The sequence below is a fragment of the Eschrichtius robustus genome, chromosome 16, assembly GCF_028021215.1.
Source record: "Eschrichtius robustus isolate mEscRob2 chromosome 16, mEscRob2.pri, whole genome shotgun sequence".
Classification (NCBI taxonomy): Eukaryota; Metazoa; Chordata; class Mammalia; order Artiodactyla; family Eschrichtiidae; genus Eschrichtius; species Eschrichtius robustus.
Window position 1 is genome coordinate 91,060,976 of NC_090839.1, and position 24,006 is coordinate 91,084,981.

Here is a 24,006-nt window from a genome sequence, read left to right on the forward strand (position 1 = left end):
ATGGGCTGAATTGTGTCCCCTCCCCAAATTCATGTTCAAGTTCTAACGGTGAGTACCTCTGACTGTAGGTGGAGCTGGGGCTTTACAGAGGTGATTAATGTAAAATGAGGTCACTAGGGTGGGTCCTAATCCAATAGGACTGGTGTCCTTCTAAAAAGAGGAGGTCAGGACACAGACACCCGCCCTGGGCGCCAGAAATCATGGTGCAACGTTAAATACCGCAGCTGGCCGCAGTGCAGCCCCTGGGCTCAGCGGAGATCTTTCTCACATATCTACAGCCCTCGGGTCCCCAGAGCAGAGCGGGAGGGTTGGCTGCAGGAGAAGCATTTAAGGTTCAGGCCGTCCCCTCAGCCCCCGCTGCCATTCCCAGTATTATGGAGAACCTCGGTGGGCATCGTGCCGAGCTAATTTTTTTTAAATTGGCTTGCCCGACCCTCTGTGGGAGCTTCTGGGAGTTCATTTTAAAGTCAGAGAGAGAGGAAGCGGGAGCTGCCTAATTCCCTGGTTCAGTCGCACACGAAATCTAGTTTGGTATCATCCCCAAGTGACACGTCTCTTTTATGACATTTGGAAGCAGATGACAGCTCTGGGTGCCCTGCTTCTGCGCTGAGGGGTCAGGACAAAAGAATGACCTCGTTACGAGGCCCACCGCCCTCCCTCCAGGCCTGTCTGCCTCTTATTGCAGACTTCCCATTATCCACTCAGAGGCAAAGGGGCACTGGTGACACATGCCCGAGGCCACCTCTGCTGGAGGGCCCTCAGACCACCAGTCAAGTAAGCTTTCTAGACTCAGTGCATGCACTCAGCCCAGCTGGTCGCCCAGACGCAGGCCCCGCCTGCTCCCACCTGCAGCTCCGCCCCCGGGTGCTCCCTGCCCTCCTTACCACCTGCTCTGCCATCAGCCGGTGCAGAGCCCACCTGTCGTGTGCCTCACTTAAGCCCCATGAAACCTGTTGTGGCTTTTCCTCAGCACTGCTGCCTACCTTCTCTGAATTTCCATTGCATTTTGTGATTGAAAAAGAAATCATGGTGGGAACGTAAAGTGGTGCAGGCGCTGTGAAAAAGTCTGGCAGTTCCTCAAAAGGTTAAACACAGAATTACGATGTGACCCAGCAATTCCACTCCTAGGTAGGTACCCAAAAGAAACGAAAACAGGTTTTCAAACAAATCCTGCACACGGATGTTCATAGCAACACTATTCACAAAATAGTGGAGAAGCCAAACGGTGGAAATAACCTAAATACACATTAGCAGTTGAATGGATAAACAAAGTGTGGTAAAGCTGTTATTCAGCCATACAAAGGGATGTTGCAATGACACAAGCTACAATGAGGAGAAACCCTTACGCTCAGTGAAAGAAGCCAGACACAAAAGACCACTTATTGTAGGATCCCACTTATATGAAATGTCCAGAATTGACAACTCCAAAGAGACAGAAAGCAGATTAGTGGCTGGCAAGGGCTGGGGGGAGGACCTGACTGCTGAATGGGTTTGGGGTCTCCTGTAGGGGTGATGAAATGCTTGGAATTAGGTAAAGATAATGGTTGCACAGCATTGTGAATTTATGAAATGCCACTAAATTGTACACTGAAAATGGTTAATTTTATGTTGTGTGAATTTCACCTCCATAAGAAGGAAGAAACCGTGGATTCTTAGAGCTGGAAGGAACTTTGATCCAGTCCAACCTTGTAGGGGATGCAGGAAGACACTGTAGGGTGTCCCCGACGGTCTCCCTACCTAGTGACCCGTGATGTATGCGAGGTGACACCTGATGAGGAGAAGGGGCCCAGGCAGATGACAAGCATTCAGGTGTGGGAGGGTGGCCCTCTCCTCCTTTCCCTCCTTCCCTCCCCTGTTCAACAGTCGTGTGGAACATTACCAGTTCTTATTTTAGCCTTTGGTTTCCCAGCAACGGCAGGCAGAGAAGCAGCATGATGCAGTGGCTATGTTTTTTCAACTTTGGGGCTGGACAGTTTCGGTTTAAATCTGGCCTCTGCCAACAGGAGCTCTGTGACAGTGGGCAAATTCCCAACTTCTCTCTTAGCTCTGGTTCCTCTTCTGTGAAATGGGGGTGTCATCGGGATCTATCAGACACATTTAAGTAAGACGGTCAGCTCTGTGGGGCTCAGGGCCACGCCTGGCACAAAGCACCCGAGAACAAGGTTAGTCATTGTTGGTATTTGTGATCCCAAGTCCCTCCACTGTCCTTGTTTGGGTTTTCACGTTAGTCACCAACTCCATCTTCTCCTGGGTAGTTAGGGTGACCTTATAACTTACTGTCCAAACCAGGACACTTTTCGTCTTAACTAACGTGTAGAGGATTGACTCCCTTTAGTGTGTAGTTCTATGAACTTTGTCCCATATATGGATTCAAGTGACCACCACCACAATTCAGATTCAGAACAGCTCCATCACCCCAAATAACTCCCTGAAGCTGTTCCTTTGCAGTCCACTCTTCCCTCATCGCAACCCTGGCAACCACTGATGGGTTCTGACGCTATAGTTTTCTCTTTTTTAAGAGTATTGTATAAATGGAATTATTCGGTATGTAGCCTTTCGAGACTAGCTTCATTCATTCAGCATAATGCCTTTGAGATTCATCCATGTTATCGTGTGTATCAATAATTTGTTCCTTTTTATTGCTGAGTAGTATCCATGGTATGGATGTACCATGTTTGTTCACTCATTGGTGGATACTGGGGTAGCTTCCATTTTGGTAATTATAGAGAGCTATTATAAACATCCGTGTACAGGATTTTGTGGGAACATAAGTCTTCATTTTTCTAGGGTGAAATATCTAAGAGTGGGATTGCTGGGTAAATTTATATTTAACTTTATAAGAAACTGCCTAAACAGTTTTCCGAAGTGGCTTGTATGTGCCAGTTTTCAGTCCCATTAGCAACGTGTGAGAGTTCGATTTGGCTTCACGTCTTCACAGGTACTTGGTACTGTCAGTGATTTTTATTTTAAGGATGCAGAGAGGGGTGTCGTGGTATCAATATCTCATCATGGTTTTAACTTGCATTTCCCTAATGGCTAACAATACTGATGTCTTATCATGTGCTTATTTGGCATTCATATATCCTTTTCGATAAAATGTCTAAGTCTTTTGACCATTTTAAAACTGGGTTGTTTTCTCAGTGGTGACTTCTGAGAGTTCCTTTTGTGTTCTGGATCAAGTCCTTTGTCTGAAAGGTGATATGCAAAAATTTTCTACCAATCTGTAGCTTGTATTTTCATTCTTTTAATAGTGTCTTTTGCAGAGCAAACTTTTTAATTTCCAAGAAGTCCAATTTGTCGATTTTTCCTTCCATGTACTGTGCTTTTGGTATCTTGTCTAAGAATTCTTTGTCTAACCCATTCTCACAAATATTTTTTGTTTTCTTCTAAAAGTTTTATAGTTGGATGTTTTATATTTAAACATGTGATCAGTTTTGAGTTAATTTTTATATAAGGGGTAAGGTATCTGTTGAAGTTAATTGTTTTGCATAGGGCTGTCAGTTATTCCATCACCATTTATTGAAAAGACTGTCTTTCCTCTATTGAGTAGCTTTTGAACTTTTGTCAAAAATCATTTGGGCATGTTTCTGTGGGTTTAATTTCTGAACTCTCTTCTGTTCTTTTGATCTATGTGTCTATACTTTCACCAATACTCTGTTGATGACTATAACTTTATAGTAGTTTCAAAATCAGGTTTTCAAAATCTTTTTGATTATTCTAGTTTCTTTGCCTTTCCATATAAGTTTTTAAAATCAGCTTGTCTTTATCTACGAAAAGTCCTGCTGTGATTTTTATTGAAATTGGGTTAAATCTGTAGATCAGTTCGGCGAGAATTTACATCTTGTCCATGTCAAGTTTTAAAATCCATGAACATGGTATATCTCCCCCTTTATTAAGGCCGTCTTTGATTTCTTTCATCAGTGTTTGTTCAGTAAATAGATCCTGTTCCTGTTTGGGGAGATTTTTACCTAAGTTTTTTATTTTGAGTTTTGGTTGTTTTTTGTTGTTTTGGGTTTTTTGTTTTTTTGTTTTTTGTTTTTTTTTTGGATCTCCTTTAAATCAAGCTTACTCTTAAGACTAAGAAGAGGCACTGTTAATAATTACACCAGGGCAATAGGCATAAGCCAGTGTCGTCCTGGGCATATTGGGAAGTATTCTGATAGAGCATGATGCTCAGACTGGACACAGAACTCCAGATGTTTTCTAACCTCCCAACACACAGTGGGGCTGTTATCTCTTAGGACCTGGGCACTCTACTCCCACTGTTATGAAGTAGCCAAGATTGCATTGTTGTTTGGGTTTTATATATATATATATATTTTTTTTTTTTCTAAAAACTCGTACATGAAAACATTCTTTTAAATTTTTCAAGTAATGTAGACAAAGCTCTTAGGTTTTCCTTTACAAGCATATCATCAGTGCTGGTACACAGCCTGAGGAGGGCTGTCAGTCTGGTGTGGCACCTTCCAGACCTCTCTCTAGGCATGTGTATGTAGCTACAGAAATACATGTTTTAGTTTAGTGGTTTTTGTTTTGCGAAGTAGCGTCATACAATACTTATTGTTCTGCAACTTGTTTTCTTCACTTAAAAATACATCTTATAGATCTTTCCATGCTAGTGTAAGTGCCACCTCATTCTTTTTGACACCTGCAAGGTCTTCTGCAGCATAAAAGCATTATGTTTAATGTAATCAGCCCTCTATTGATGGGCATTTAGGAATTTTTCCAGTCTTTGCTCTTCCTTGTCTGCACATGCCTCCTGTGCAGAGAGGTGAATGTTTCTCTAGCTTAGGTGCCAACATGGAATTGCCAGGTATAGGGTACATGTATTGTGTGTCTTAATGGATGTTGCCAAATTGCCCACAGAAATTGGCTGGACCAACTTATATTCTCACCAAGACAATGTGAGAGTATTTTTTTCCTCACACTCTTGCCAGAACTTAATTTTACCAAAATTGAAATTTTTTGCTGCCCAGATTGCTGCAGTGTGCTAAAGGTAATCATAGCTAATGCCTATAGATTGTTGATTATGTTCCAGGCACTGCCCCAAGAGCTTTGCTTGTATATATTGACTCATTTAATCCCATAACAATCTTTTGAGGTGGGGTTTTTTTTATTGTTCCTGTTTTATAGCTGACAAAACTCAGGTGCAGAATGAAATCTTATTGTTTCAAATTTTTCCTCTATTATTCCTGAGCCAAAGTATTGCTTCATGTTTATTGATCACATAAAACTCTATAACTTGCTGGTTCATTTTCCTAATTTCCTTTTCTACCATATTCCTTGTCTTTTTCTTATTGTCGTTCTGCACATTAACCTTTATTTCACATATTACAGATGTTTTCCTAGAACACAGCTTATGCATTAACTTTGTTGCACTATTTTCCATCACACAGAAGTTTTAAATTATGATGTACTCACATTCATCAATCTTTTCCCAAATGACATTAGCATATTATGCCTTGTTTAGGAAGGCCTTTCTTATCCCAAGGTTATAAGCATATTTTAAATTTTGTTTCCTATAAAACTTTTGGAATTCATTATTTAATTTTTAAGTCATTGATCTATCTGCAACTTATTCCTGCAAAGGGTCAAAGTAGGAATTTAATTTTCTCCAAGTTGTTAGCAGATTATCCCAACAGTTATTGAATACTCCTTTTACCTCTGTGTTGATTTAAAACGTTACCCTGATCATGCACTAAATTTCTACACATAGGTGAGTTGTTTACCAGGCTTTTGTTCATCGATCCAATTATCTGTTTCTGTACCACTATAGCCTATTGTTTCTCAATATGTTTTAATATCTGGAGAGATACAAGTTAACTTGTATTTAGCCACCCTACTGAACTCTTATATTCTAGCAGTTTATGATCTCCTTATTGTTCCTTTAAAAATAACTTTTAATTTATGTTTTTATATTTCTTTGGTGTATAGATTGGAGATGGTATTCTGCAATTTTAAAAAAAATTTTACATTTTCATCAGCAAATATGCCACATGTTATTTCTGCTTTTCATTATTGCTTGAATTTTTTGTGGCTAATACATGGTGAATTTTTGTAAAATTTCCACATGTATTTGAGAAGAATTTGTCTTCCCTGTTTGTTGGGTACAGAGTTCTGTAGGTCCATTAGGAGCAAACATCTTAATTATTTTGAATCCTCTATAACCATGCTTATTGGTCCCCTTCTTAGGGGCTTTATGAAGTCTCTTACTGTGACAGTGTCTTTGCCAATTTCTTCTTGTATTTCTCTCAGTTTTGCTTTATGTGCTTCAGAGCCATGTTGTGAGGCACATAAACATTCATGATAGTTGATAGTTCCTCTTAGTAACATAAAATCTCCTTTGTCCCTTTTAATGTTTTCCCTCTCAATTTTCTTGTTAACCCTTTTATATTTGTTGTAATTTTTGATGCATTGGACTTATTCTTAATACCTTATCTTGTGATTTTTTTTTCTCAAAGGTTTTTTTTAAGCTTCTTCCCTTTTGCGAAATAAATCAAGTTCTCTTTGATCTACTTTTTCCTGTAACTGTTTGCTCACCATTGTTTCTTATTGATCATCTGTCTAGTTGTTCTATTCATTATTAAAAGTGGGTTACTGAAGTCTCCAACTATTACTGTAGAGCTTATATTTCTCCCCTTAATCCTGTCAATTTTTGCTTCATATATTTTGGGGGCTTGTTGTTAGATGCATATGTGTTTATAACATATTTAATCAATTGATTGACCCATTGATCAATATATAAAATCCTTCTTTGTCTCTTGTAACATTTTTAACTTAGAATCTATTTTGTTTGATATTAGTACAGTCACCCCAGCTCTCTTTGGTTACTATTTGGATGGAATATCTTTTGCCATCCTTATTAGGACCCCATCCTAACGGCCTCATTTTAACTTAATCACCTCTTTAAAGACCTTATCTTCAAATACACTTACATCCTGAGGTACAGGGGGTTTGGCTGTCAGCATGTAAATTTGGGGGACACAATTCACATCATATCGGGCAGGTACCATTGTTTCTTATATCCTATTTTTTCCCCTTGGAATTTCTTTCCTCCTTACTAATGTGCATCATTTGGTGATTGTTTAATTAAAAAAGGTATGTGGATGGTAAATATTTTGAGTCCTTGGATATGTGAAAAATATGTTTTTTCCCTATTTTATACTTGAGTCATTGTTTAGCAGAATATAGATGCTAGTTTAAACATCATTTTTCCTCAGAACTTTAAGGATAATGCCCCCATTATCTTCTTGTATCTGGTATTGCCAATTAGTTGATCTTATTCTATTTCTTTGTAGGCAGTATATCTCTTCCAGCTTTTAGGACTTTTCCTTGTGAGCCTTGTGTTCTGAAACTTCATCACAATGTGAATAGACGTGGTCTTCTCTCTCGGCATCTTGCCTGCACTTTTGTGTGTCCTTTTAAGCTTTTTTCAATTCTGGCAATTTTTTTTCTTAGAATGTCTTTGAGTTTATCTTCTCCATTCTTTTCATTTTCCCCTTCTGAATCACCTATAGGAGAAATGTTGGAACGTCTGGGATTCCATTCTCTTGACTTTTCTTTCATTCTGTCCAGCCTTTTTTTTTTTTTTTTTTTCTGGATCCTGGGAGAATTCCTCAGTTCAGTCTTCCAGCTCAGCAAGTCGGTTATGGGCTGTATCCATTCTGCAAATTCAGTCCACCTGCTGGCTTTTGTTCCAGTGTTCTTTCTCCATTCAATCTGCATTGGCTGAGCCCATATTGCTTGCATCTTTCTGGGGACGTTAAGTGTGCGTGATCTAGTGATTTGTTGTGCTGGCTCTGTGAACCACTTCCCTGGTGCAGGCTGTTTGTCGCACATGGTTGTTCCTCTGTCATGGTGTTGACTTGCCTTGAACGTCTGGTGTTTCTTGGTGAGGGGACTATATTTACATTGGACATTTGTTCTCTATAAGCTGTCTGCCATGGCTGCATCTGTTCACTGCAGCCTTTGTGTGAGACATGATCCCAGGTGTGTTGTGGGGAGAGATGCTTCAAGAACGCCGTTTCTTGGCTCTGAGGCCGCCTGTTCCTCCTGGGTTTTACCTGCACACCCTATCCCTTACCCCAGATACTGCCTTGCCTCTCTGACCCCCAAGCCCATAGTCACAGCTCTCACCTGCGGGAAGATGGCCCCAAGGTTTGCTGCCTGGCCATGGGAGGTGGAGGGGTTTGCAGCGGGTCAGCCAGCGTGGCGGCTCCTGCCCTGGGCTGGGTTCTAACTCGTCACCCTAGGGCCACTGCTGTATCTGGCACTTTCAAGCTTGGAAGTGACCTTTTCTGCTGCCATTTGGACTTACGTTTTCTCGTTCAGTCTTCTAGTTATCAAGAGATTCTTCATAATTTCTCATCCATTGGGTTAGGGATGGGAGGAAAGGGAGACATTCCATCATGTACAGAATTTTCCTTCTTCATACAATCTTACATTATTTTTTAAGTACCCGTTTTACATTATTGTGTCACTTTGAACATTAAGTTAATCCAAAGAGCCCAGGATGTTTCTTGTTTCTTTTTTTCTTTTTGTGTCACAAGTCTCTGCCATGCCAAATCTCCCTTATCCTGGCCTTGTACACTTTTTCAGGGCAAAATTCAGCACTGTACATCTATTTCTGTTGAATTCCATCTTGTGGTTTGGGCCTTATAGTCTTGGCTGTCAAATCTCTTTGAATATTGATGAGAGCATTTATCATATTAACTATCTCTTCCAACTCTGTGTGACCTGCAGAACTGATAAGATTCTCCTTTATGTCTCCACTCCCATCATTGGCAAAAATGTTGAACACAATGGGGCTAGAAATGAGCTCTTTGGTGTCACCGCTTGAGACCTTGCCCAAGGTTTATTTATTTATTCAACAAACATTTATAAAGACAGAGCTGTTGTCAGTACCCTTTAGGTAATGCTAGTTCAACAGCTTGTGAGTTCACCTATCAGGAAAAACAGTCGATCCAAATTCTATTATCTTACCTTCAAGGTTATCATGAAAAATTAGTCAGAAGCTACCATCGGACTGTACTGGTTGTTAATCCTAGCAGATTAGCATGAAATTGTCTTGCTGTTTCCCGGTTGCTCTGGTGTGTTGGTTTGCCTTCCCAGATGGAGAATGAGTTTCGTGGGGAAGGGTATTGATGTCATTTCCTGGGGTGGGGGTGATGTAGAGTTATGCACACACACTCATTCTGACATGGAAGCCAGGGCAGCCTACGCTTTCTGAGTATTAGTATTAATATTAGTATTAGTATTAATTAATTATTTAATTCACCACACCACGGTCCTGGAGATGTTATGATTTCGATTTTATAGATGGGGAAATACCTTGCATAAGTTACCCAGCTGGTTATAGTGGAGTTTGTTGGACTGTCTGTCTCCAGGCCCAGGCCTCTGCGTTGCACATGCTTCCTCACGATTTGGGAAGAGGTTCAGAAAATGCCATCCTCGGAAATTCCACCTGACAGGAACTGAGGTAAAATGAACGAGGTGATCCCCAGCGGGGGTCACCCACCTAAAAGGTCAATTGAGCTGGCTTGCTGGAGTGACTGGCTCCTTCCCCCACCTCCCCAACAAGCACCAAGCCAAGTTGTAACTGAATGCAAGGTGATGTCATGCACTGAGCCTGTCCATTATCAGTACGGCGCCATAACAGAAGCGGGGCACTCTTACCTAAGAGTAAGAATTGGCCACGTGCTTTGTACCTGAGCTGCCCTGGGGAGGCCATGGCCTGAGGCTACTGACAAGTTCCCACTTCCCAAACAGACGCAGAAAGGCCTGGGGAGGACCTGAGTTCATCAGGTTGATCGATGCGTGTCCCGAGATGGTGTTTCTCAGAGTGTTTGCCGCACAACGCTAGCCCTGTGAGTTGTCTCATGAAACAGAGATTCCACGGTCAGACAGCTTGGGGAAGGCTGAATGCTGCGCCTCCCTCGGGGAGAGTCACACGCAAAGGCTTTGAAAAGTCCTGCAGTAACCCAGGTTTCCAATCAGTTGGACCATATCACATACTGGACTCCTTGCCCTTTTTTTTTTTTTTTTTTTTTTGGCTAAACACACTTTGAGGGACGTCCTGACCCTGAAACCTTCCTTTCTTTGCTCTCATTTGAACTTGTCCATTGGGCAGGTACCCCCCTCCTTTATCCTCTCTCTGGCATAACATTCAGTTTACTTCCTTCTGATCTCTTATCACAGTTTCTTAAGATGGGCTTATTTCTTTCATGCTAGTGCACCACCACTGGACCGTAAGCTCCATGAAGGCACGAATCACACTATTTTACTCACCACTGTAAACTTAGTGCCAAGCAAAGTGCTGGCACATAGTAGGTCCTCAGAAGGATGTGTTGACAGAGTAAACGTGTTGCTGAGTTTCCACGTGGCAGGACCTGAGCTAAGCTCTTCCTACACGTTATCCGTTTACTCCTTGCAGCCATCCTGTGAAGCTCATACACTGTCCTCGCTCCCATTTTACGGGCAGCACCTTCGAGGCTCGGGGAGTTGAAGCCCTTTTCCCCACTCACTCAGCTAACAAGCAGCAGAGCCAGGTTCAGACCCAGGCCTGCCTCACTCCGAAGCCCACTGTGTTGTGCTCCCCTAGGGGAAAATGACCACGTATAATGATAATAAAAATAAATTAGTGTTTATGAGTCGGCCCCATAAGAGTCCAGTGGTCCAGATGACCCAGAACGAAGGGGAAAGTATTAAATTCCTCAAAACTGAGCCCTACACCCCAAGGGGAAGGTGACCCCACGAAAGCATCACCAGCTTCCTGGTCTCTTTCTGGAGATTTCACTTTCCTCTCTGTGGTCAAATTTTCCTGCCAAAAGAGACCTAGCATGGCACTAGGCATGTTAAAGCACACCGTAGACAGCTGCAGAAGCAACAGTTGAGATTAGCCGGCATGAGTCCTTATGTGGGAAGGCCTGTGGGGTCTTCATGGCAGGCTGGGACGTCGAGGGAGCTGCTCATCTCTCTCCCAGCCCATACTTGTGCTTTGCAGTCAGCGTCTGATTTCTTTAGCTGGCTGGAGTTTGGCCGTCGGTTATCCTCAAAACGCCCAAGGATGCTGCCCTCGGCTGTGCCTGCTCCCAGCAGGTGATCTCAGCTGTTTCTCCTCTTTTGGCCTCTCTTGCAGTTTCTTTCCCAGACCGTTTGGAGCTTTGAAATCTCCACTCCAGCTGGTCCCGGGTCTCGCAGCCCCTTAACCCATAACACACATTCACCCGGCAACTCTGTGAATGTCCTGTCCCCGTGGGGACCAGACATCCCATCTCCATAGCAGCCTGCAGAAAGCTCGTGATGGCCTGGGACCTGGAGTCCTTGGATGTGGCCTCTCCCCATAGGGACCCCAGTTGGAGAAGAAGTGATTTGGGGAGTGGGGAAGAGGAGGTCCCAGTGCCTTCTGGGGCAGATTGGAGGCATCCTGGAGGCATCCTTTCCTGTTCCCTTCCTGACTTTGCGTTCTTACCAAAAACACATCATGGAGCTGATGTGACACTGGATTACGGCTAGTGAGAGGCCCTTCAGGCAAAGATTCATTATTAATAGGCCAGGCTGTGATGATTAGTTAGGCAGGAGAACAGCAGACCACCTGGGGAAGCTCGTGCAATCTGTTTCAGTGCATACGGCCTCCATATGACTGGGGGCTCAGAAGCAGGTAGGACTCTGCCAGCACTCGGTGACTGTTTAATGAGGTCTGGGCCAGGCACTAGGGAGACAGAGGTGAGTGAAACGGACGTGGTCTCCAGTAACAGGAAACCTTCGGGGTGGCAACAGCAGTAACCTCTTGTGTGTGCACACCATCCGGTACCTTAATAAGGTCCTTCTCCTCCATGGAAACGGTCAGCCCTTCCATGTCCACTGCCAACATCCGACGTCCAAGGTAACCATCATCCTCTGCCTCCCAGGCTGTCCCCCCTCCTCCATTCTTGTCTCCCCAGAGTCTGTTCCCCACCTGAGCCTCTTCAATCTGTTTCAAATGCAGGCCACATCCTGTCACTCTCAGACCCGAAACCCTCCAATAGCTTCTCCAGGGTCCTTCCCAAGACGCTCAGGGCCCCCCTGACCTGGCCCTGCCACCCATTTTGATGACACATCACGCCTCCTCTCCGTGTGGTCCCAGCACTCCAGCCCCACTCACCCTCCGACAGGTCCTCCCTCTGTGCCGTCCAGCACGGGGGCTGCTCCCCAGCGAGGCTGTCGGGCACTTGAATATGTTCTGTCCAAACCGAGATGTGCTGTACGTGTGAATACACTCCGGGTTTCAAAGTCTTAGGATGAAAAAGAAAAAGGATGCAGAAGATCTCATCAGTGTTTTTTATACTGATCACATGTCCAAATGATCATATTTCGGTTATATTAGGTAAAATACAATATGTTGTTTAAAATTAATTTTACCTAGTTTTTTTTACTTTCTTTAACGCGGCTGATAAGAAAATTTAAGATGACATCTGTGGCTTGCATTCCTGGCCGACGTCTTCCTATTGGACACCGCTGTCCTGGACTACTGCAGGCCCTTTTATTCTGTATCTTTGTGCCAGGATCTCTGGCCCCCTGATGTTTCATTTAGTTGGTTCCTCCTCACCATTTGGGTCTTGAATTAAGACTGACACAGGCCTCCCTGACCTCATCTAAGTGCCTGCACCTCTGTCAGCACCTGTTTGTTTCTTTCCTGGCATTAATCACACTAACTGTTGCAATTTATTGTGTCTGTTCCCCAAACACACGATGTGCCAAGCACTGCTCTAAGTCTTTTTTCACAGGTATTCACTTTCTAAAGCCTCACCACCACCATCCCATTTTACAGATGGGGAAACTGAGGGATCCCCACCCAGGGGTCTGGCCTCAGAGCCTGCTGTTCTGACCCAGCGAGGGCAGGGACCCCGCCTGCCTTGAGTTCCCATTTGGTACATGTTGTGCAAAATAAGTGTTTGTTAACAATCCAAATGTCCATCAACAGATGGATGGACAAGCACACTGTGGTCCATTCACACAGTGGAATACTATTCAGCCATAACAAGGATGCGGTGCTGATGTGTGCTACAGTATGGATGGACTTGGAAAACATTACACTAAGTACAAGAAGCCAGATGCCAAAGGCCACGTATTGTAGGATTGCACTGATGTGATATGTCCACAGAGGGAATCCATAGAGACAGAAAGCAGATTAGTAGCTGCCAGGGGCTGGAGGAGAGAAGGAATGGGGAGTGACTACTGATGGGTATGGGGTTTCCTTTGGGGGTGGTGACAGTGTTCTGGAATCAGATGGTAGTGATGGTCGCACAGCCTTGTGAATAGATGAAAATGCACTGAATCATACACTTGAAACGGTGAATTATGACATGTGAATTAGAGCTCAATTAAAATAAACAAACATATGAATCGTGTGTTGATTGGATGAATCCTCACAGAGGCAAATGGGAAGACCCAGGGTTCATCACCTTTCTCATGGAGCCACCAGGAAGCTGTACAGATGCAAAGAAAAGTTGTACCCAAGTCATTGCTCATCGGTATTTCTCCTGCATCTGCAAAGATGCCGGGCACGTTGCCAGGCATCAGTGCCCGCTTTGAATAAGACAGATGGGGTTCCTGCCCTTTGGGCTCCTGCAGGGAAGACAGGTGGTTCTATGAGTGCTTACAAGGGAGTGGGAGGAGTGGGACCCCTGGGGCAGGATTTCTTAACCTGGAAGTCAAAGGCCCCCCTAGGGATCCACGGATAGAATTCAGGAGGCCCGTGAACTTGGATGGAAGAAATTACATCTTTATTTTCGCTAACTCTAACGAAAATATGCCATTTCCTTCAATTATGAATTCAGGTGACAAGCCATAGTAGTATCAGAGGCACTTTTATCTTTGTCGCCCACAGAAATCACAAATATTTTCTTTCATATCCCATTACGGTTTTTGCAGATACCTCAGGATATTGTTTGTCTATCCCTATTTCAAAATCGGGGCAGTTGTTAGGCCTCAGTGCTAGATATTATTTCATGCCTTAATAAGGAGGCACACATATTAAAAATTCACAATTATTAAAGTATTTGATAACTCTGTTTCAATATACTAATTTGTAATCCTCTGTATGTTCTTTCATGTATTTAAAAACATTATTCTGGAAGTGGTTCCAGATACCAAATGGATTTCAGAAAGTTAAGAAGGGCTTCCCCTCAGGGACAGACTCCTTGTTCTGTAATGAAGGGAGGAGGCAGGCCTGAAAAGGCAGAGGACTGACAAATGAGGGCCCACCCAGGTGGCCACACCAGGGCCCAGAGGCGTGATGCTTGCATTCTAAAAGTGGCCGCAGGGCAGAATGGAGCTTGTCCTGTCTGGTCCTCAGTGGGCCCCAAAGAATGTGAGTTGTCGTGTGTTGACAAAGGACAAGATGGCCAGAGAGTTCTGGAGTCCTCGGGCAAAGGACAACTTCTTCAGAAGGAAATTGTTCTTCTAACCAGCCTTGGGTTGTAGGGTTTGGCCTTTGTTGCTTGAAAAACACTTTGAGGAAGTGTAGATGGAGAAAGCTCCAGGGAACTTCCTGAAATACACAGGGTTGGCGAGCCTTTGTCCACTCATTCCAGTGTAAGAGGGGAACCTCCACTTCAGGACGGTGATGAAGTGGTCCCACGTTTCTGTTGCAGGAACAGCAAAGGCAAGGAAGGCGCATTACGAATGGCGCGTCAGCCATAACTCTGAGTTTCTTGGTTTTATTGGTCTGTGTCATAACCTTAACGTTACTTAAATGTAATTTGGTGGTGTTTTTTAGTACGGTTTCCCCTTCTTTTCCTCACGGCCACTAACATTTCCTGTCTCAGCTCCCCACTCTCCCTTGTCACCATTATCCATTACTGCCACCGCCCTGCCAGGATGTCCTTGGAGGGGACTCTTAATGGAGCTGTCCTGGTTAAAGAAATTCAATGTGATTGAACTGCAGCAAAGAATCAAAATCCAAATATCTGAAAGGGATGAATAATAACTAGGTATTAAAGCATATTGGTTATTTATTACTGGCAGAAGGCAGGAAAACATTAGCATGTAAAAAGCTGTAAATTAATCACAGCTGGGGATAGGAAACCTGAAAAAGTCACCTCTATCTTTGTTAACTCTGTTTTGTTATTCTTGACGTGTTTCCACGTCCCTACTTCTGTCCTTCCGTGATAGATTTTCATCCCAGCTGGCTAGCTGCAGGCACGAAGAGGGGAGATTAAACCCAAAAAAATGGTTAATCTCATGTCACCTGGTGTTGAAAAGAGGGCAGCCGGGGGAATGTGCGTCTGTGAGCTGACCTAGGTTCAGACCGTGGCCACACTGCTCACTAACTGTGACCTCGGACAAGTCACCTGGCCTCTCCAGACGTCGGGTCTCCAGTCTGTCAAGTGCAAATGATTGTAAAACCTTCCTCATAGCACTGTCATAGGGATTAAATGAGATCCTGCCTTTATGTGTTTAGTCCCGTGTCTAATGACTGCTGTTGGTGACAAAGGGACAAAGGCCTTGCCAACTCAAAATGCTATCAGTGGTCCAGCGGTGCATTAAAATGCCAATTCCCAGGCCCCACCTCTGGCCTCCTGTATTAGAGTCTGCATCCGACAAGATCCCTGGGCGAGACAATTAGACCTTAACGTTTGAGAAGCCCTGACACAAGTGTTCTTGTACATATAAGGAATTTTTTAGTGAACTGGAGAAAGGGTGTTCTGTTTTATGATAAAACCAGGAAAAAGATTATTCACGTTCAAAGAATGCATTGACTATTGGAGCTGAAAGGTACGCTGGAAGGCTTTGAATCCTGCTGTCTTTACCATTGAGGACGCTGAGGTCTGGAGAAGTGAAGCATCTGCCCGAGGCCACAGAGTTGGTGTTCTGGTTAAGTGCTGTTGCATAAAAACCACTCCAAAACTGAATGACTTGAAACCACAGTGATAATTTATTTCGCTCACGAATCTGCATCGTGGGCTGAGCTTGGCTGGAAAAGCGTGTCTGCTCCACGTGCCAGAAGTTTGGGGAACCAAGATAGCGCGCTCCATGGCCGCGGGCTGGGAGCTGGGTCTGAGGGCTGGGAACCTCCCTTCCTCTCCAGGGGGCCTCTCCCCGGCTGCTTCAGCCCCCTCATAGCATGGTGGCTGGCTGTTCAGAGTGAGTGTCCCAAGACACAGGCCGTGCGAGCCGCCAGTTTCTTACTGCCTGGGTCCAGGCCCTGGCTGTGCATCCCTCCACTTTTTTGTATGGATCAAGGAGTTGGCAGAACCCAGATCCAAGGGAGGAGATATAGGCCCCACCTGTTGATGGGAAGAATGGCAGAGAATTGGGGGTCATATTTTAAAAGTGCCACAAGTAGCCATTAATAGAACTGGGATCCAGCACGGAGCTCTTTCTACAGTTCCAAGTTCAAACTTCCCTCCTGATCTTTCCTTGGGGAAAAGTAGACCCTGTCAGCTTGATTTTGCATGGGAACAAAAATAACTCCATCTTTTCACTTTACAGTGTGAGCTCAGAGCCCAGGGCCTAGACCATCATCCTGTTCCTAGACAGAGCCCCCAGGAGCGGCCATGGGGGATGTCTCCGCTCTGGGAAGCTTGTTTTTCACGGCACAGGGAGGCGGCAGCAGTTGCCTTCCCTGCCAGGGGCCTGCTGGTCTCAGGACTGACTGAGTTAACACAAGCCCCCAATAAGACGTGGCATCAAACTTCGGCTAGTTCTGCCCACCTGCACCAGCCCAGGGCTTTGCTCCTCCCTCCCACGCGGGTTGGGCTGCAGGGAGCTTCTGGGCTTCCCGACTTTGTTCTCCCTGAGAAAGGGTGCGTGTCCATCTGCCTGGTTTAAGGTTTGGGGGTGGGACTTTGTGTGTGTTGTTTGGTTTGCATCCAATGAGCCTTTGTTGGAGCTGGGATTTGAGCTCAACTTCACCTGCCCACAGCTCTGTCTACCGTTCCAGACCATGACGTCATCTGGGTTCCTTCAAAGTGGTCTGTGAGACAAGGATTTGAACTGGGATCACAGAGCAGGGAAGTGGGACAGGGAAGGGAAGGCAGATGATCGATGAAGGCCTTGGTTCCACTGGTGAAAAGAAGGGTCTCCTGCCTCAAGGGCAGATCCTTGAACGGAGAAGGCACGTGAGCAGAGTACAACCTGATGTGACAAACGCTGTTCTGAAAGTTGCGTTTTGGGAGACACGAGGGAGGGAGCCACACTGCTGCTGGGGGGGTTCAGGCAGTGGTGGCTCTGGGCCCTGACGGGTGTGTAGGAGTCTGCCAAGTGGACACAACAGCAGAGGCATGGCTAAAATACTTTGGCACGGCTGCTGTGTGGGCTCTATACCTTTTCCAGGGATGATGTCACACACACAAAATGATTGGAGTCCTCTCCTTTTGCGATTGTTTTTCAAGCTTTAGGACTGTAGCTTGTAAACTCACTGAGAGCGTTTCAAAGGAGTTTCCATCAAATTTGTTGAGCAGTTGCAGCGTTGTTGGAAAGACTGTCTTAAAGGACTGTGTTCATTTGGGTGTCATCAGTGAAGTCTCCTTTGTTTAAAAAAGAAGTCTATTTCGGTTCATACATCCCGTCATGTTGGGGGAAGAGGAGGGATGTTTAGTTACTGCTTAGGGGCTGAATTGTGTCCCTCCCTAAATTCATACATTCATGCCCTAAGCTCCAACATGACTGTATGTGGAGAGGAGGCCTTTGAGGAGGCAGTTAGGGTTAAATGAGGTCATAATGGTGGGACCCTGATCCAGCAGGGCTGGCATCCTTATGAGAAGAGGAAAAGACACCAGGGGTAAATGCACCCAGAGAAAAGGCCATGTGAGGACACAGTGGGAACAGCCGTCTGCAAGCTAAGAGAGGCCTGCCCAGAAAAGAACCCTGCTGGCACCTTGACCTTGGACTTCCAGCCTCCAGAACTGTAAGAAAATCAGTATCTGTTGTCTAAGCTGCCCAGTCCAGGGTGAGCTGACCAATACAGTTACCAACAGAGAACTCAGCATGTTTAAGGGGGGCATCTTTAAACATTCTTGCAGACTTCTGAGCTCTGTCTGGCATTCACGTGTGGACACCATTGCAGCTCAACCCTTTACACATACGTTTTCTCCTGTGTAAACAGCGTTCTGTTTTTGAGGCCCCTCCTTTTCCGGAAAAGTTCTGCCCCTCCCCCACCAACACACACACTCAGGTCCTTGATGTTTGAAAACCCTCAGTCAGGCATAGCTATTTTCATGGTTCCGGAACAGGTGTTCATAGAAGAGATGACCAGCTGCTGAGCCAGACGTACCTGAGCGGGGATGGGGCCTGGCCAGTGCCCACTATGTTACTTGGGCAGGGAATCCATGTGAATTAATGTGCACAGGAATATCTGCATCCTGGGGTGGTGTGAGCCCGTTCCACCTGGAGAAGGCAACTGGTAGCTCTGAGTCTCCCCTCTCCATGCCTTTCCTGAGAGAGGGTCTTGATGGGACAAGATTAAAGAGACATAAGGACTCTTGAGTACTTGGTGGATAGAACGGGGGCTCTCCTGCCTGGAGAAGGAAGAGGGGCGGGGTGTTGGGGTGTGTCAGGGCAGGTTTACTGAGAACCAGCTCTGCAGCCAAACCTGCAGGAGGTTCCCCAGCTGAGGAGCAATTATTCACCCTGCGAAGGTTAATTCCTCTATGGCGAAAGCAAATGGCCTTAACTCCTTCAAAGAGAAAAGGTAAAGGCAACTCTGACCAGAGCAAAAGGCCCAGCCTTTGGCTCTCTCTCTGTGGATGGGGGCTTCTCCCCGGCACAGCCCACTCCTCTTTCCTGCAGACTTAACAGATGTATGTTTGATTTTATGAGAACTGCCAAATTATGTTCTGAAGTGGCTGTACTATTTCACAGCCCCACCAGCTGTGTTTAGAGTTCCAGTTGCTCCGCGTCCTCACCGCGTTTGATGTCATCAGTTTAAAAGTTTTAGCCATTCCGCTGGTTGTTTGGGGGTATCTCATTCTAATTTGCACTTCCCTGATGACTAATGATCTTGAGCTCGTCTTCATGTGCTTATTAGCCATTTGTGTTTCTTCCCTTCTGAAGTGCTCATTCAAGTCTTTTGTCCTCTTTTTATTAACTTGTTGCTTTTAGTTTTTATTTGAGATATTCTTTATATGTTGTGGGTACAAGTCCTTTATCAAATATTTATATTGTGAATATTTCTTCTATGACTGACCTGTTCATTTTCTTACTAATGTTTTGGTTTTTTTTTTAATAATTGGGAGTTCAGATTTTTTTTTAATTAATTAATTAATTTATTTATTTATTTATAGCTGTGTTGGGTCTTTGTTTCTGTGCGAGGGCTTTCTCTAGTTGCGGCGAGCGGGGGCCACTCTTCATCGCGGTGCGCGGGCCTCTCGCTATCGCGGCCTCTCTTGTTGCGGAGCACAGGCTCCAGACGCGCAGGCTCAGTAGTTGTGGCTCACGGGCCCAGTTGCTCCGCGGCATGTGGGATCTTCCCAGACCAGGGCTCGAACCCATGTCCCCTGCATTAGCAGGCAGATTCTCAACCACTGCGCCACCAGGGAAGCCCCTTACTAGTGTTTTTGATGAGCAGTTTTTCATTTTTTAAGTTTTTCTGTTTTGATGAGTCCAATTTATTCTTTTTTTTTTTTTTCAGTTTTGTATTTAGTACTTTCTGGCTCTTGTCTAGGAAATCTTTGCCTACCTCAAGGTTGTAAAGGTGGTCTTCTTCTTCCTTCTAGAAACATTGTAATTTTGGATTTTATGTTTAAATCTGTGATCTACTTTGAATTAATGTTAGTGTCCTGTGTGACATCGGAGTTGAGGTTTATTTTTTCCCATGAAATGGATATCCAGTTGTTACAGCACCAACTATTGAAAAGACTTTCCTGGCACCTTTGAATTGTTTTGGTGACTTTGTCAAAAATTAATTGACTATATAGCTGTAGATCGATTTCTGGACTCACTCTTCTGTTTCATTGATTTATTACTTATCTTTACACAAAGACCACACTGTCTTGATGACTGTAGTTTTACAGTAAACCTTGAAATGGGTACTTATATTTATATATAAAATATTTATAATATATAAATGATAATATAATATATGTAAATATATATAATTAATACATATATTAACATGTATTCCTCCAATTTTTTTTTCAAAATTGTTCTAGCTATCAAAGTCTCTTTCATTTCTATATAAATATTGGAATTTGTTTATACTATACCAAAAAATCTTGTTGATATTTGATTGGAATTTATTGAAGTTCTAGGTCAATTTGGACCTAACTGGCAGTAATATTGAGGAGTCTTCCAATCCATGAACATGATCTATCCCTCCGTTTGATTTAGGGCTTCTTTAACTTTTTTAAGCAATTCTTTGTAGTTTTCAAGGTAGATATTTTACACCTCTTTCATTATATTTAAATCCTCAGTATTTTTTTTGGTATTATGTTTTTAAAAATTTTTGTATATTGACCTTGTATCCTGTGTCCTTGCTAAATTAGTGTATGATAATTAGTAGTTACTGATGATTACTGATTCTGATAGGAGGTTTCTTTTTTATAGATTCCTTTGGATTACTTTTCCACACACAATCATGTTGTCTACAAATAATGACAGTTTTACATCTCGCTTTCCAATCTTTGTTCCCTTTAATTCTTTTTCTTGCCTTATTGCACTATCTAGAAATCCTAGTACAGTGTTGAGTATAAGTGCTTAGCATGAATATCCTTGTTTCATTCCGAATCTTAGAGGAAAAGCATTTAGCCTTTCATCACACAGTATGAGGATAGTTGTTATCAGGTTGAGGGCAATCTATTCCATTTTGCTGGGAGTTTTTAATAAATATGAATAGATGTTGAGTTTTGCCAAATGATTTCTGCATCTATTGAAATAATCATGTTGTTTTCTTCTTTATTCTCTTAATATGATGAATTCTATTGGTTGCTTTTCGAATGTTGAACCAGTCTTGCGTTCCTGGAATCAGTCCCACTTGGTCATATGTATAATCTTTTCTCTATACTTCTGAAATTTTGTGCTGAAATTATGTGAAGGATTTTTTTGCATCTGTCTTTATGAGGGGTACTGGTCATACTTCTCTTTTCCTGTAATGCCTTTGTTTGATTTTGGAATCAGCATAATGTTGGCCACATAAAATGAGATGGGAAGTATTTCTTCTCCCTCTATTTTATGTAAGAGTTCATGTAAAATTGGTGTTATTTCTTCCTTAAATGTTTGATAGAATTCACCAGTGAAGCCATATGAGTCTAGAGCTTTCTTTGTGGAAGGATTTCTGATAATAACTTCAACTTCTTTAACAGAAAAAGGGCTAACTCAGATTTTTCTATTTCTTCTTAGGTCAATTTTGAGAATTTGTGTCTTTTGAGTAATTTCTGTGCTTATCATCAGTGTTGTAGAATTTATGGTCATAAGGTTTTTCATGATATTTCCATAATATCCTCTCAATCCCTGGCGGATCTGTAGCTATAGCTCGTCTCTCATTTCTGATATTGGTGATTTTGTTTTCTCTGTTTTTCAATCAGTCTAGCTAGAGGTTTATCAGTTCTGCTGATCTTTTCAGAGCTTTTGATTTCACTGGTTTTTCCACATTGCTCTTATGTTTTCTATTTTATTGTCTTCCACTCTTATCTTTATTACCTCTTTTCTCTACCTACTTTGGCTTTTCAGGCCTCTTAATGTAGAAACTTAGATGATTCATTTTAAATCATTCTTCTTTTCTAATATTAGCATATACAATTATAAATTTCCCTAAAAGCATTGCTTTAGCTGCATGCTAGAAAGTTTGATATTTTGTTTTTATTTGTATTCAGTTCAAAACATATTCAAGTTTTCCTTTTGGTTTCTTTGATCAACGGGTTATTTAGGACTGTATCATTTAATCTCCAAATATCTAGGGATTTTCCCAGATACTGACATTTAATTATCAGTTTCTGATTTAATTCCCTTTTGTCAGAGAACATATTTTATACAACTTTTATCCCTTTAAAGTTACTGAAACTCATTTTATGGCCCAACCAGGAGTCTTGGTGGCTGTCCCATATTCACTTGAAAAGCATATGTATTCTGCCGGTATCCGGCAGTTGTTAGCTGGAGTGTTTTGTAACTGTCAGTTAGTTCAAGTTGGTTGCTGGTGTTGTTCAAATCTTCTATATTCTTAATTTTTATCTACCTGTCCTAACAATTACTGAGAGAAGAATGTTGAAATCTACAACTGTCACTGTGGATTTATCTAATTCTTGCCATTTTATCCATTTTCGCCTTGTGTGTTTTGAAGCTCTGTAATTAGGTGCATTCAGCATTGTTATAGTTTCTTGTGAATTGACTCCATTGTCACAATAAAATGTCCTTCTTTGTCTCTGAAAATACTCTTTTCCCTGAAGTCTGCTTTTCTGGTGTTAATGTATCCCTTGCAGTTGTTATGAATAGTGCTTCCATAGTTTACTTTATCTGTGTCTTTATATTTAAAGTGAGTCTCTTATAAACAGCATGTAGCTGAATAATGTTTTAATCCACTCTGATAATCGCTGCCCGTTTAACTGAAGTGTTTAATCCATTTCCATTTACCATCTAAGTGTTGCCGTTTTGATGCGTCCATTCTTTGTTTTATTTGTTCCTCCTTTTCTGCCTGCCTTTGGATGAATCGAGGTCTTTTTTGATATCTCATCTTATCTCCTCTGTTGACTTGTTTGCTAGCCTATTTCTTTGTTTTATTTGTGTACGTGTGCAGTTGCCCTATGGTTTTTATACAATGCACCTTTAACTTACCACTGCCTAACTTGTATTAATATTACATCGCTTCGCATATAGTGTCAAGACTTATGGCAGTATACGTTCACTTAACCCTCTCTCATCCCTTGTGCGATTATTGATTGTCATGTATTTTATTTCTACGTATGTTATAAACTGCACAGTAGATTGCTGTTAGTTTTGCTTTAAGCCATTAATTATGTTTTTAAGAAATTGCAAATGGAAGAAATTTTATCTTTACTCACCATCTTGGCGCTCTTCAGTCCTTTGTGCAGATCCAAGTTTCCATCTGGCTTCATGTTCCTTCACTCTGAAAAATATCATTTAACATTCCTTATACTGCAGGTCTGCTGATGATGGATTTTTTTCAGCTTCTGATTTATCAAACAAAGAGCCTTTATTATGTCATCTTACTTTTGCAAGGTATTGCGCTGGATAAAGAATTCCAAGGTGGCCTTTTGTTTCGGCAGTTTAAAGACGTGGTTCCATTGTCTTCTTTCTGACATTGTTTATTATGAGGAGTGACCAGTATTTTTATCCCTATTTCACTGTATGTAATGTGTCTTTTTTCCTCTGTCTGCTTTTAAGATTTTATTTTTATATTTAATTTTCACCAGTTTATGATATGTATCATTTCATGTTTATTTTGCTTAGACTTCATTGAATTTCTTGGATCTGTGGGTTGATGTTTTTCATTAAATTTGGGGAAAAAAATTAAATGATTTTTCTTCCACGATTTCTCTTTTTCCTCCCCTTCTAGGACTCTAACTACATGAATGTTAGACACCACTTGATATTATTCCTCAATTCACTGATTTCCTGCTCATCCTTTTTAGTCTTTCCCCGCCCCATGCCTTAGGTGTGTAGTTTCTATTGCCCTTTTTTCAATTTCACTGATTTTTTTCTTCTGCAGTGTCCAAATGGTTGTTAAGCCCATCTATTGAATTTGTAATTCATATATTCTAACTTTTAGGTCTAGAATTTCCATCTGGTTATTTCTTATTTCACATCTTTTTCCTTATTCCGTTCATATTTCCGTTAAATCTTTGACATACTTATAGTAGCTGTTTTAAGGTCTTTGTATGCAAAGTTCAACATTTCTGTAACTTCTGGGTCCATTTCTATTGACTGGTTTTTCTCCTTGTAATTTGTTGGCTTATGCACATGTATAGCAAAAATTTTTTATTGAATTCTGGTCATTGTGGATGCCAAGTTTCTGGATTTTGTTGCCCATAAGTTGTGATAAATTTTGATCTGGCAAATAGTTATGTGTGAATA

The 24,006-nt window shown here is 42.6% G+C and overlaps 1 protein-coding gene across 4 annotated transcripts in view; it reads left to right on the forward strand.

The window, feature by feature from the left end:
- Positions 1-24,006, forward strand: part of CARD11 (caspase recruitment domain family member 11) — a 107,817-nt gene that overhangs the window by 24,812 nt on the left and 58,999 nt on the right. Inside the window, exon 1 of one of the 4 annotated variants that reach the window (XM_068524502.1) lies at positions 9,393-9,478. The exons of the other annotated variants lie outside the window; for them this stretch is intronic. The gene's annotated coding sequence lies outside the window, so the exon portion shown is untranslated. Of the gene's footprint in view, positions 1-9,392; positions 9,479-24,006 lie in introns of those variants that run through there. 4 annotated transcript variants of the gene reach the window in all.